This window comes from Cynocephalus volans, chromosome 7, assembly GCF_027409185.1.
Source record: "Cynocephalus volans isolate mCynVol1 chromosome 7, mCynVol1.pri, whole genome shotgun sequence".
NCBI lineage: Eukaryota > Metazoa > Chordata > Mammalia > Dermoptera > Cynocephalidae > Cynocephalus > Cynocephalus volans.
In genome coordinates, this window is record NC_084466.1 from 118496010 (window position 1) to 118508813 (window position 12804).

Genomic DNA, 12804 nt, shown 5'->3' on the forward strand with positions numbered 1-12804 from the left:
GATAGATACTAAAGATAATAGCTATTATTCTTTTAATTGTATTTTGATTTTTATTACCAATATTACCAATACTATTTTTATTTCTGACCGAAAATGAGAGATCAGTTTTCAAAGCAAGAAAATATATTCCTAAAACAAAACATGGTTTTATGAACTACCAACTTTCTCAGTATAATTTTTATATTAGCCTTGTATCCTAATAATTTTATGCATTCATTAGGTCTAGTTGTGAGGTTTTTTATTTATTATTATTATTTTAAATTGAAACATAATTAATTGTACATATCTTTTGGGTACAGCATTGAATATCAATACCTGTGTGCGATATGTGAGGCTAAAATCAAGATAATAAGTATATTCAACATTACACAATATAATCTTATTTTGTGGCCCTTTACCAGTTTCTCGCTAACCCTCCTTCCCCCTCCCCCTTTTCCACCTCTGGTGGCCTCAATTCTGTTCTCTCCTTTTGAGAATTCAATGAATTATTATGATTGCTGTATCTTTCTCTCTTACCTTTTTTTTTTTTTTTAATCTATTTGATAATTTCTTTAGCTTCCACTTATGAATGAGGACACGTGGTATTTCTCTTTCTGTGCCTGGCTTATTTCACTAAACATAATTTTCTCTAAGTTAATTCATGTTGCTGCGAATGGCAGAATTTCATTCTTTTTTACGGCAGAGTAATATTCCATTGTGTATATACCACATTTTCCTTATCCAGTCATCCTTCTACAGACATTTAGTTTGGTTCCCACTCTTGGCTATTGTAAATACAGCTGCGATAGACATGGGAGTGCAGATATCCCTTTGATATGAGGATTTCCGTTCCTTTGGGTATATAGCCAGCAGTGGGATTACTGTATTGTATGGCAGTGCTATCTGTAGTTGTTTGAGGAGCCTCCATACCGTTTTCCACAATGGCTGCACTAATTTACAGTCCCACTAACAGTGAAGGAGGGTTTCCCTTTCTCTCCATCCTTGCCAGCATTTTTTATTCTCTATCTCTTTGATAATAGATAAAAATAGGTATCATCTCAATGTGGTTTTGATTTGCATTTCCCAGATGCTGAGTGATGTTGAGCATTTTTTCATATACCTGTTGGCCATTTGTATATCTTCTTTTGAGAAATGCCTTTTCAGCTCCTTTGCCATTTTTTAATTGGATTATTTTATTTTTTACTGTTAAGTTGTTTTAGTTCCTTGTATGTTCTGGATATTAATGCCTTGTCAGATGCATAGTTTGCAGATATTTTCCTCCATTCTGTTGGTTGTCTTTTCACTCTTTTAATTGTCTCTTTTGCTGTGCAGAAGCTTTTTACTTTGATATAATCCCATTTGTTTATTTTTCCTTTTGTTGCCTGTGCTTTTTGGGTCATTCTCATAAATTCTTTTCCCAGTCCTACTTCCTGAAGTGTTTTGCCTATATTTTCTTTTAGGAGTTTTATAGTTTCCGGTCTTATATTTAAGTCATTAAGTCATTTTGAGTTGATTTTGGTATATGGTGAGGGTTACTGGTATTGGTTGGTTCTTCTACATATGGATGTCCAGTTCTCCCAACACCATTTATTGAAGATGCAGTCATTTCCCCAATGTATGTTCTTGGTGCCTTTGTCAAAGATCAGTTGGCTGTAAGTTTGTGGGTTGATTTCTTGGTTCTCTATTCTGTTCCATTGGTATGAGCATCTGTTTTTATGCCAGCACTGTGCTGTTTTTATTACTATGTGTTTGTAGTACAACTTGAAGTCACCTAGGAAAGGTTTGGTAGAATTCAGCAATAAAGCCGTCCTGTCCTTGGCTTTTCTTTGTTGGGGTACTGCTGACTACTCCTTCAATCTCATGACCTGTTAATTGGTTTGTTCAGATTTTCTATTTCTTCTTGGTTCAATCTAGGAAGTTTGTATGTGTCCAGAAACTTATACATTTCTCCAGGTTTTCAATTTTGTTGGTGTATGTTGCTTATAATAGTCTCTAAAGATTCTCTGTATTTCTGTGGTATCCATTGCATGTCTCCTTTTTCATTTCTGCTTTTTGTTATTTGGGTCTTCTCTCTTCTTTTTTAATTAACCACGCTAATGGTTTGTCTATTTTGTTTATCTTTTCAAAAAACAACTTTTTGTTTCATTGATCTTTTGCATCATTTTCTGGGTCTCTATTTCATTTAGTTCTGCTCTGGTGTTATTGTTTCTTATCAACTACTAATTTTGGGGATTGGATTGTTCTTGTTTTTCTAGTTCTTTGAGGTATAGCATTAGGTTGTTTGTTTGATATCTTTCTTTTTTTAAATTTAAGTGTTTATTGCAGTAAATTTCCCTCTTAGTAATGTTTTTGCAGTACCCCACAGGCTTTTGTATACCATGCCTTTATTTTCATTATTTTCAAGAACTTCTTTGATTTTCTGTTTAATTTCTTCTTGGACACATAGGTCATTCAGGAGCATGTTGTTTAATTTCCATGTATTTGTATAGTTTCCAGAGTTTTGTTTGTTATTTATTTCTAGTTTTAATCCACTGTGGTCCGAAATGATATTTGAAATGATTCCAATTTTTTTTAATTGATCAAGACTTGATTTGTGATCTAACATGTGATCTATCTTGGAGAATGTTCCATGTGCTATTGAGAAGAATGTATATTCTGTAGGTGTTGGATGAAATATTCTGTAAATATCTGGCAGGACTAATTGGTCTAAAGTGTAGTTTAAATCCTGTGTTTCTGTATTGATTTGTTGCCTAGATGATCCGTCCAATGCTGAGAGAGGGGTGTTCAGGTCCCCAACTATTACCATATTGGGGTCATATATTTGGGTGCTCTGATATTGGGTGAATATATATTTATGATTGTTAAGTCTTCTTGCTAGATGAATCTCTTTATCATTTTATAGTGACTTTCTTTGTCTCTTTTTATGGTTTTTGATTTAAATTCTATTTTATCTAATATAAGAATAGCCACTCCTGCTTGTTTTGGGTTTGCATTTACATGGTATATCTTTTTCCATTCCTTCACTATTGGTCTGTATGTTTGTCTTTACAGGTGAGAGGAGTCTCTTGAAGACAGCATTTAATGGGGTCTAGCTTTTTAATCCAATCAGTCAGTCTGGGCCTTTTGAGTGGGGAATTTAATCCATTCACATTTAGGGTTGTTATTGAAAGATATTGTCTTACTCCTGACATTTTATCAATTTTTGTTTGGATATTTTAAATATCTTTTGTTCCTCTATTCCTCTTTTATTGTTTGTCTTCAGTGTTTGTTGGTTTTTTGAGGTGGTAAGATATAGTTTCTTTCTCATTCCAATTTGCAATTTTGTTCTACCAGTGGGTTTTTTCCTTATTGTGTATTCATAGTAGTAATTATCATTTTTTGGATTCCAGATGCAGGACTCCCTTGAGGATTTCTTGTAGTGCTGGCATGTGGTGGTGAAATCCCACAGTTTTTGTTTGTCTGGAAAATATGCTATTTCTCACTCTTTGCTGAAGTATAGCCTTGTTGAATATAGAATTCTCGCTGGCAGTTTTTCTTTGTTGTTTGTTTGTTTGTTTGTTTGTTTGTTTTAGTATTTTGAATATATCATCCCATTCTCTTCTGGACTATAAAGTTCAGAAGTCTGCTGTTAGTTAGATGGGGACTTCCTTACAGTTAACTCGATGCTTTTCTCTTGCTGTTTTTAAGATTCTCTCTTTGTCTTTGAGTTTTGCCAGTTTGACTATAATATGTCTCAGAGAGGACCTTTTTGGATTGAATCTGTTTGGGAATCTTTGAGCCTCCTGGATCTGAAAGTTCATATCCATGTCTCTCCCTATACCTGGGAAGTTTTCTGCTATTATTTCATTGAATAGGTTTCTCAATGCCTTTTCCTTTCCTCTCCCCTTCTGAAATACCCGTGATACAGATGTTTGTGCTTAAGGTTGTCTGCTAGCTTTCTTAGATTTTCTTCTTTTTCTTTGTTTTCAGATTCTTTTTCTTTTCTTTCTTTCTTTCTTTTTCTTTTTCTTTTTTTTTTTGGTATGCCTGGGTTATTGTGAAAAGATTGTCTTCAAGATCAGAAATTCTTTCTTCTGCTTGCTCTAACCTACTGCTTAATCTCTTGGTCATGTTTTTTATTTCATTGAATGAATCCTTCAGTTCTAGGAGTTCTGCTACATTCTTTTTTAAGGTATTAATCTCTTTGTAATTTTCCTTCTTTATATCCTAGATAGTTTTTTTCATTTCCTTGTGTTCTCTAAGTCTTCTTGTATCTCATGGAGTTTCTTTAAGATTGTTGTTTAGAATTCCTTTTAAGTCATTTCAAGGACTTCTTACTGCATAGGATTTGATTCTTGAGAATTATTGTACTCTCTTAGCAGTGTCATATCTTCTTGTTTTTTCACATTTCTAGTGTCTTTATGTTGATGTCTGGTCATTTGGTAGAGCCTTTGCTTCTATTACTCTGTAGTGGTGTTTAAGGAGAGAGACTTCTTCCTGTAAATGTATTTTATATTAACTGTTGAGTAGGATGTTTTAGTATTAGTTCTGGGTACATGCAGTAGTGTAGTCTCGTTGTGGATACTTCAGCTGTATTCAGTGTTAGAGTTGCAAATGAATTCCTTCATGACTAGACACTGCAGCACTTAGTGATTCCTTGCTGAGGATGTGAACAAGCTCTCTAGTTCTTGGGAGAACCACCTAGAGAACCACCTTGTCACTCTTTGGCTGTGGTGTGTGACCCTGTGCTAACTTGTTGGTACCCTGGCTAGTATCCAGTGACACTGATGAATGCACTAGAGTACACTGGAGCTCCTTGGTTTGAATGGATGACCCCAGGCAGGGTTTGTCTTTTCTCTTTTCTATAGACAGAGGCTCCTCCTGGATCCTTGCTTCCCCTGGTTGGGGGATGTGTTGGTGGTGATTGGGAATTTTCTTCCTTACTCTATTTGTGTATCCTGGATTTCTGCACTGTTGGGCATGAATGGTTCCCACATGTCTCTCCCCAGATCAAGTCAGTCATATGGGCTATTCATGTATCTCCCATCCCCAAGCATGCTGCACATGTACCTCCCACTCCCCAGTATTTTACCCCAGGTGTGTGGCAGTGTAATTCCACCTGTGGGTTTGGCCACTGGGTTGCAGGTCTGTGCCTGCTCACCTCTTTCACCAGTCTATGCTGGTGACTATCCTTATGTCAATGCAGTCAAGTGGTCAGGGGCTCCCTGCACTGTGGTGGTGACTGTTGTGGTGGCAGTGGCTGCTGTTGTGGCAATGAGCTGCCCTTGTGGCAGCAGCGGCTGTGGCAGTAGCTGTGGCAGATGACCCATGCAGCAGCAGAGTTTGCAGTGTCAGCAGGGGTTTCACTCAGCTCTAGGTCTAGTTGTTTTTGTGCAGATTAGTTAGAATTTTCTATATGAACCATCATGTCATCTGCAAATAAATTTGATTTTGCCTCTACTTGTCCATTATTTTTTGCTTTCTTTTTTCTTATTTTATTTAATAGCACCTTTGATACCATGCTTAGTAGAAGAGAGAGACATGCTTTCTCATCTCATTTTTAAAGTGAAAATATTCAATATTTTACCACCAATTTTAATGATAGCCAGAGGACTTTTCATAGAATTCCTTCATCTGATTGAGAAATTTTCTTTCTATTCCTATTTTGCTGAAATTTTTTTTATTATAAATAGATGTTAAGTTTTGTCAAATGTTTTCCAATATTAACACTGATTATTTTTATTATTTGTTAATTTGACTAATTTCCATATTATTCTAATAACCTTGGTGGTAGTTTATTCAACAGAACATTAAGAACAATTTATCAGGAAGGGTTGTATATCAACAGCTTCAGGGACAAAAGAACAACTTCAGTGTTACAACTCAATAAAATTCTTAGTGAGTGTAACAATTTCCTTTGCATATTAGATAGACTGTTCATCAATGAAACCATTTGGGTCTAGAATTTTTATTTATGTATGTGGAAGTATTTTTGTAAACAAATTCAATTTTTTAATAGATATAAAGCTAATCAAATATCCTATTTATTCTTAAACGAGTTATTAAAGTTGTGTTTTTCAAAGAATTTTTTTATTTAATCTAATTTTGAAAACTAACTGGCATACAGTTTTCAGAATATTTTCTTATTAAGCATTTTATTACTTGCATTATCTTTAATAATATTCATTCTTTTATTTATGAAATTGGTGTATTTTATAGCTCAGAGAATATGAAAAAATTTTCTAAGTTTTCAGCTTTCAAGGTTAGGAAAAAAAGAGTCTATAATTGGGAACATAGAAGAATTGAGAGAGGAAATGGATACTTTTATTTGGGTCGTGTTGAATTAAAGTTTTCAACGTGGAATCAAAGTGGCTATGTCCTGAAGGATCAGGGGAATATGGGATTAGAACTCAGATGACTGGTTAGGGTCAGATCTATAAAATTTGGATTTCTTTCTCACCCAAGGAATATATGAAAGCATGTGGTTAGGAGTGATACTTGAGAGAATGACTCATATAATTGCTTTCTTCCTACCACACATTCTCTCTTCCTACATTTCTTTCCTTTATCTTTCTGAGCTTATTATTCAAGAAAAGATAAAACAAAAAAAGTATGCCATTAATGATGACAGGGAAGATATGATTACATGTCTCTTACTAATATTGTACTTGGGTTTTTTCTACAGATAAACAATTTTCATCCCATCTGTCACATCTTTCTTGGGCCGTGAGAATTTCATACGTCTTATTAACACTTTATTGTACTTGTTCATATTAGCTTTGCCTAATGTCTTTCATTTGGTTTCCAGGTAACCTGCATATGGGATGTTTTCATATTTCTGGGCCCTATCCTATTTTCAATTTTTTCAATGATAAGAACTTTATACTTTAAACATGTGAAGAAAAAATTGCTTCTCTTTCCTAATCTCCAAATGAGTTACATTATGCCCAAACTTTCTAACATTTATTAATACTTTGAAGATAGTTTTTAAAAGGAAGTAAGACTCAGTAGAAAGAACATTGAGTAAAATAGAACTTGTTCAAATTCTAAATGGACATTTGCTAGCTGTGGGGAAAAAAAAATAATTACAATGATTAAGAGTATAGATGCTCAATCCGTGGTATAAAAGTATAGATTAAATAAGGAAGGTAATCTATATGATCAAAAATGAAAATTATTGGTAGAAGTAATAAGAAAATAGAAAATTTTAACTTCTCTGACATGGTTCTATTTGAAGACAGGTGTTAGTAAAAATTATGCTGTCATTTTTAACAACTCAGCTGAAATTGTGTTATATCTAATATGAGGACAGAGACACAAAAGATAAAGTTCATAAATACAGGCAATGTACAAAATGTAGTTCTTGCATTTAACAAGCTTATGGACTAGTTGGAGAGCCAAGACATACATACCTGGAACAATCACTGAATAATAGAAGATATGTTATAACAATAACTACCACTTATTGAGAGCCATCCATTGTTAGGTGTTTTTATAGACATTATTTATTATCTTGAGCTAACCCTACACGTAAGTGTTATTATCTCCATGAAAACAGGATAGGGTCCAGAAATGTGAAAACATCCTGTGTGTAATTATTTCAAGGAACTTAAACTGACTAGCAAGAGTTACACAAGTAATAACCGTAGCAGTGACGGCCAATACTTATGAAGTGTCTACAATGTGTGGCTTCAGTGGAAACGCAGTGATGGATTTCAGAGCACAGGAGGGTGGCTGATGGCCAGCCAGTTCCCTCGCAACTGAAAATCTGAGAGTTTCATTCTCACGGCTGCCATATCCTCTGAAGGGCAGAACCAGAATTTTAACTCAAAAATTTTCAGAAAGCACTCAGAGATTCCTCATTAGCTTTATTTTATCATTGAGCAAACTGCGATTCATCAGAGAGCCATATGTAGAAAAATGGGCTTTGTGTGCTTTCTGAACCAAAGCTATCTTAGAGCTCCCTGTAGGGTCTTTGTCACTGTATATTCTGATCAGTTCTCACCTTCATCTCAAACACAGTGAAGAATTAGGGTGTGAATTAATTAATTCAAGCATCAGCAGAAACTCTAGTTAAGTGTCTGCTTGGTGAGTCTGACAGTTCCTATTATGGTTCAATGAGAAAAGTGGAATAAAGGTCATTATTATTTCTGATACTCTTTTGTTGAGAAACTGGTATCCTTGATTTCATCATGAGTGTGTCTGTCAATGCAAAATGCTTTAGTTATGAGAGCTGCCTACATATAATCCACATGCATTTGATGTAAAATATTTAAGCCCATTATGAAGCCAAAATGCAGCAAGGCAATATTCTTTTGAAGATTTTATATTTTCCCCTGGCTACAGTAGTTAGGGGGGAAAAACAAGAAGCAACTATGAGTGGAGGGAAATTTTTGAGCAATAGAGGAGTCTTACAAGTGGTCACATTTCTGATATCTTTTTCCAGCCAAATTTGGGTAAGACTGTAGCAGCTGTCTCCACAGTCACAGAGGGCATCTGCCTGGAGAAACTTTTGAAAGATAAGATTCCAGTCTTGGCTACTTGTATCTTTTTAGCCTTTCCTTTGTTACACAGATTTGTTTGTTTGTTTGTTTGTTTGTTTTTGTATAGTGAATAGTAAAGGAAATAAATGTCAAAGCAGCATTTCCCTACTAGGTTCCTTAATAATTTGGGTCACACTATGTTTAGTTGGTATAAAATTCTAAGGGCAAATAAGACTGGAAAAGCAGATTAAACAAAGTTAAACAGAGTCTTGATTGTAGGACTATATCGAGCTTTAATTATAATATTGTAGGTTAAGACTCTCCAAGTAGGTCATGTTTATAGGATTTATATATGCTTATAGCACACACACACACACATACACACACTATATATGGTCTGTGACTCTCCAAGGAAGTAATATATGTTTTAACACACACACAAACACAGAAACGCATGCACGCAACCATACTTCAACAAGTTTGTGGAAAAATGGAATTAAAAGATAACATGAATCTTTCCATCAATTTTTTGAAGACCCCTCATATATATAGTTTAACATATGTTTACCCATGAGCCCTGTTAACAAATAACATCTATGGGAGTCATGTTTTGCAGGACAGCAGCGTGAAATGCTGATTTAGCATGATGTCAATATAATCAATTATAGATTATATCTATAATAATCTATACAATAAATATAATCTATATTAATTTTATCTGAATACCTGAGACCAAGGGTCTCACCTTTAAAGACTGAACCCCCCTGGAATTTATACTGTCTGCTCTTTTCTTAGTCTAATGTCCTTACATGGTAGTCCTCCCTTATCTGCAGTTTCGTTTTCCCCAGTTTCAGTCACCTGCAGTCAACCATGGTCTGAACATATTATGAAATAGAGAGGGAGAGAGAGAGACCACATTCACATAACTTTTATTACAGTATATTGTTATAATTGTTCTTTTTTATTATTAGTTGTAAATCTCTTACTGTGCCTAATTTACAAATTAAACTTTTTTATATGTATGTATTTATGTGAAACAACATAGTGTATACAAACAAGTCCTCCATATTCCTGGCTTCTGCATTTGTGGATTCAACCAATGAAAGATAGAAAATATTTAGAAAAAAAATTCCACAAAGTTGCAAAAAGCAAAACTTGAATTTTCTATGTGTCAAATACTAGTTTGAATGTATGTGAAAGTGAGGTATACACATTGTATTAGGTATTATAAGTAATCTAGAGATGATTTAAAGTATATGGGAGGATATGCATAAGCTATCTGCAAATACTACACCATTTTATATAAGGGACTTGAATATCTGCAGATTTTGGTATACACAGGGGGTCCGGGAACCAATCCACCTTGGATACAAGGGACTACTCTATAGGGTTTGGTACAGCCAGTGATTTCAGGCATCCACTGGGTGTGGGAACGTATCCTCTCTGGGTAAGTGGGAACTATTATGTGCATTGGTGTGAACCAGCATAATGTCAATGTAAGATACATGAGGAGGCAATATTCATCAGAGAGCTGCCATAGAAACAGGTCAAAGAAATGAGGATTCTTGGAGTATAATTAGGAAGAGGTACCTGAATGAGGCAGATTTAGACTTCTCACTGTGTAATGGAGATGAAAAAAAGGATTACTCAAAGCAACATAAATGCAATGAGAAGCCCAAAGGGACTGCTCCTCAGCAACTCCTCTGTTAGAAGGAGAAACTGGGTACAGCCCCAATTCAAAGTGAGCTTCTGTTTTTATTGTAAAGACAAGGAAAATCAGTTGATTCAATCATTTCAAAAGAACACAAAGACATGGGCAATGTGACAAAAGTTATCTCTGGCTAAATATAACTTAAACCATAGAAACAAGTAACATCATTTAAATTAACAACGTGACATTCCAAAATACAATTTGTGAAAAGCTAAGTTGCTCAAACTGTGATCATTATCTAATCTAAAATATAACCTCTCCTTAAATGATTTAAGCAAAAGTTACATTCTTACGATTAAATCTAAGTATCATTGTATCTAAAGTTTCCACCAACAAACTGCTTGCCCTTAGGAAACGTTTTTCACATTTTTCCCTACAGCAATTCTTTCAACATCTTTTAACAACAATCAGTTTGTTAAATAATCAACGTACATAATCCCATCCCTAAACAGTGATTAGAATTGATTAGATGGGCTGTTGGCCCTAGCTGTAGACCATTGTTTCCTAACCAAGGACTTTTGTCCCATAAATTTTTCTTAGCTAAAGAGCCCAATCTGAAAATCAAATTAGAATTAAGATTTTTAACCCTCTACATCCAAGAATTATAGTTAAGAGTTTGAGGATTAGACAGGGCACAGCAGGTAAGCACACCCCTGGGGAGAGGTGGATTGGACCTGCCATTCCTTACAAAACGGAACACATAGAGAATCCTCTTGCCTGAATGTGTCACCCTTCTGTACTCAGATCCATTACACAGGAGAAAGAAACAAAGGCTGCCCATGGGCTCTGTGGCATGGCTGCAAAAGGCAACCTGTCATGACTGGTACATTCTTGGGCCATCCCTTGGGCACAAAACTCCAACCCTAAGGGATGCCCCCAAAATGTGCTAGTCCATTACAAGCCCATTACGAGCTCTTGCCCAGCCCCACAGGTTCTCTTGCTCAGACATTTCAGAAGAGAGCCAGATCTGCTCTAAGGGGCCCCAGGCTTACCTGCCAGTGATTCTGACACAGAGGCCTCAAAATGTCAATCACTCAGCAGAAACCGGAGCATCTAAACTGTTCAGATTGGTTTTGAAAGAGAAGAACAATATTTTTTAAAATTTTGCCATAAGATGCAATCCTGAATTTAGGACATAATGAACCCTCAAAGCTTACTGCCAGAGAGGAACCAATGAGGCAGGGTGAAATGAAACCAAGCAGGAAAGACATGACACAAAATAGTGAGTCAATTTGTCATAGTCATTAAGATTAAATGATGCATTCGTTTACTCCTTCATCCATCCGTTTATCTGACAAACATTTATGAAAATCTCCATGCTAAGTCTTGGAGAAACAGAAATGAATATGAAATAGTTTATTTTCTCAAAGGGTCAAGTCAGTCTACCTGTTTTTCAAACTCTGGAATGCATATGAACTACTTGTAATGTTGGTTAAAATTTAAGATCCCCGGGCCACTCCCCACCCCCTCCAAACACACACAAATAAATTCTCATTCATTTGAGCTGGGGTGGGGTCTAAGAGTCTTATTGTGTTTTACTGTGATTATGACACCTGTGATTTAGGGGCCATATTCAGAGAAACAGTAATCAGGCATATAACAGCCAGAAGGCCCCAGTAAATCTATTCTGAATGGACTAAGTGGTTAAGAGCATAATGACTAAAAGCATTTCCTTTAGAGTCAGGCAACCTGGGTTCAGATTCTGCCTCCCTGTCTGTCTGACATTGAGCAAATTATTTGAACACTGTAAGACACGATTTTGTTTTAAATAAAATGGGGTATTTCCCATCCTTTGAGATTACTTTGAGAGCAAAGTGAGATAATGTATGCCTGACACATTACTTGGCATTCAATAGGTGTTCAATGTATAGTTGTAATAGTAATAATTATTATTGCTGTTGGTGGAAGTGGTATTATCACTGCCATGGTGATGCACCAGAATTAAGCTATATTAATCTATAGGTCAATATACTATAGTAACATATAATTATATATTTAATATAGAAATCATATGTTATTATGTTGATTATAGTATATGTTAATTATATTAATTATATCAATATATATTAACACATATAGTCTGTAGACATTGTGACTTTGATAAAACCCAAGGGAAGAATTTATGGAACTTTATATAACAAAGTACTGTGGGCATTTTGTGAAAAATTCTTTCTTTTCCTACAGGGTAAGATTTACCATCTCTCTCATATTGGGAAGAAAACAGAACAGACTAGCAATAGAGTGTGTTTTCTGACATAATTTGAAGATCTGTATTTTATAAAGACAGATGGCAAATCATTGTCTATAAAGACAATGGCGAATCTCCTGCAAAATGTCCCCCCTATTATTTTTGTAAAGTTGCTGTTTGTTTTTAAACTTAAGTAGGTTCAAAGCTAAATGAAGAATAGTTATAGTCTTTTTCCTCCATAATTTTTACAATTTTTTCTTTTCAAATAACTTCTCTCTTATGATGAAGTAAAACTGAATATAGAAAATTTAGAAAGTATGGAAACCCCTTTAAAAATGAGAAAATAATCATCCAAACATTCATCTAGATATAATCATAATTAAAATTTGGTGTTTAGCATTTTTTTTCTGTTTATACTTTGTTTCATCATTGAGCTCAAAGTACATGAACAATTTGCATTGTTT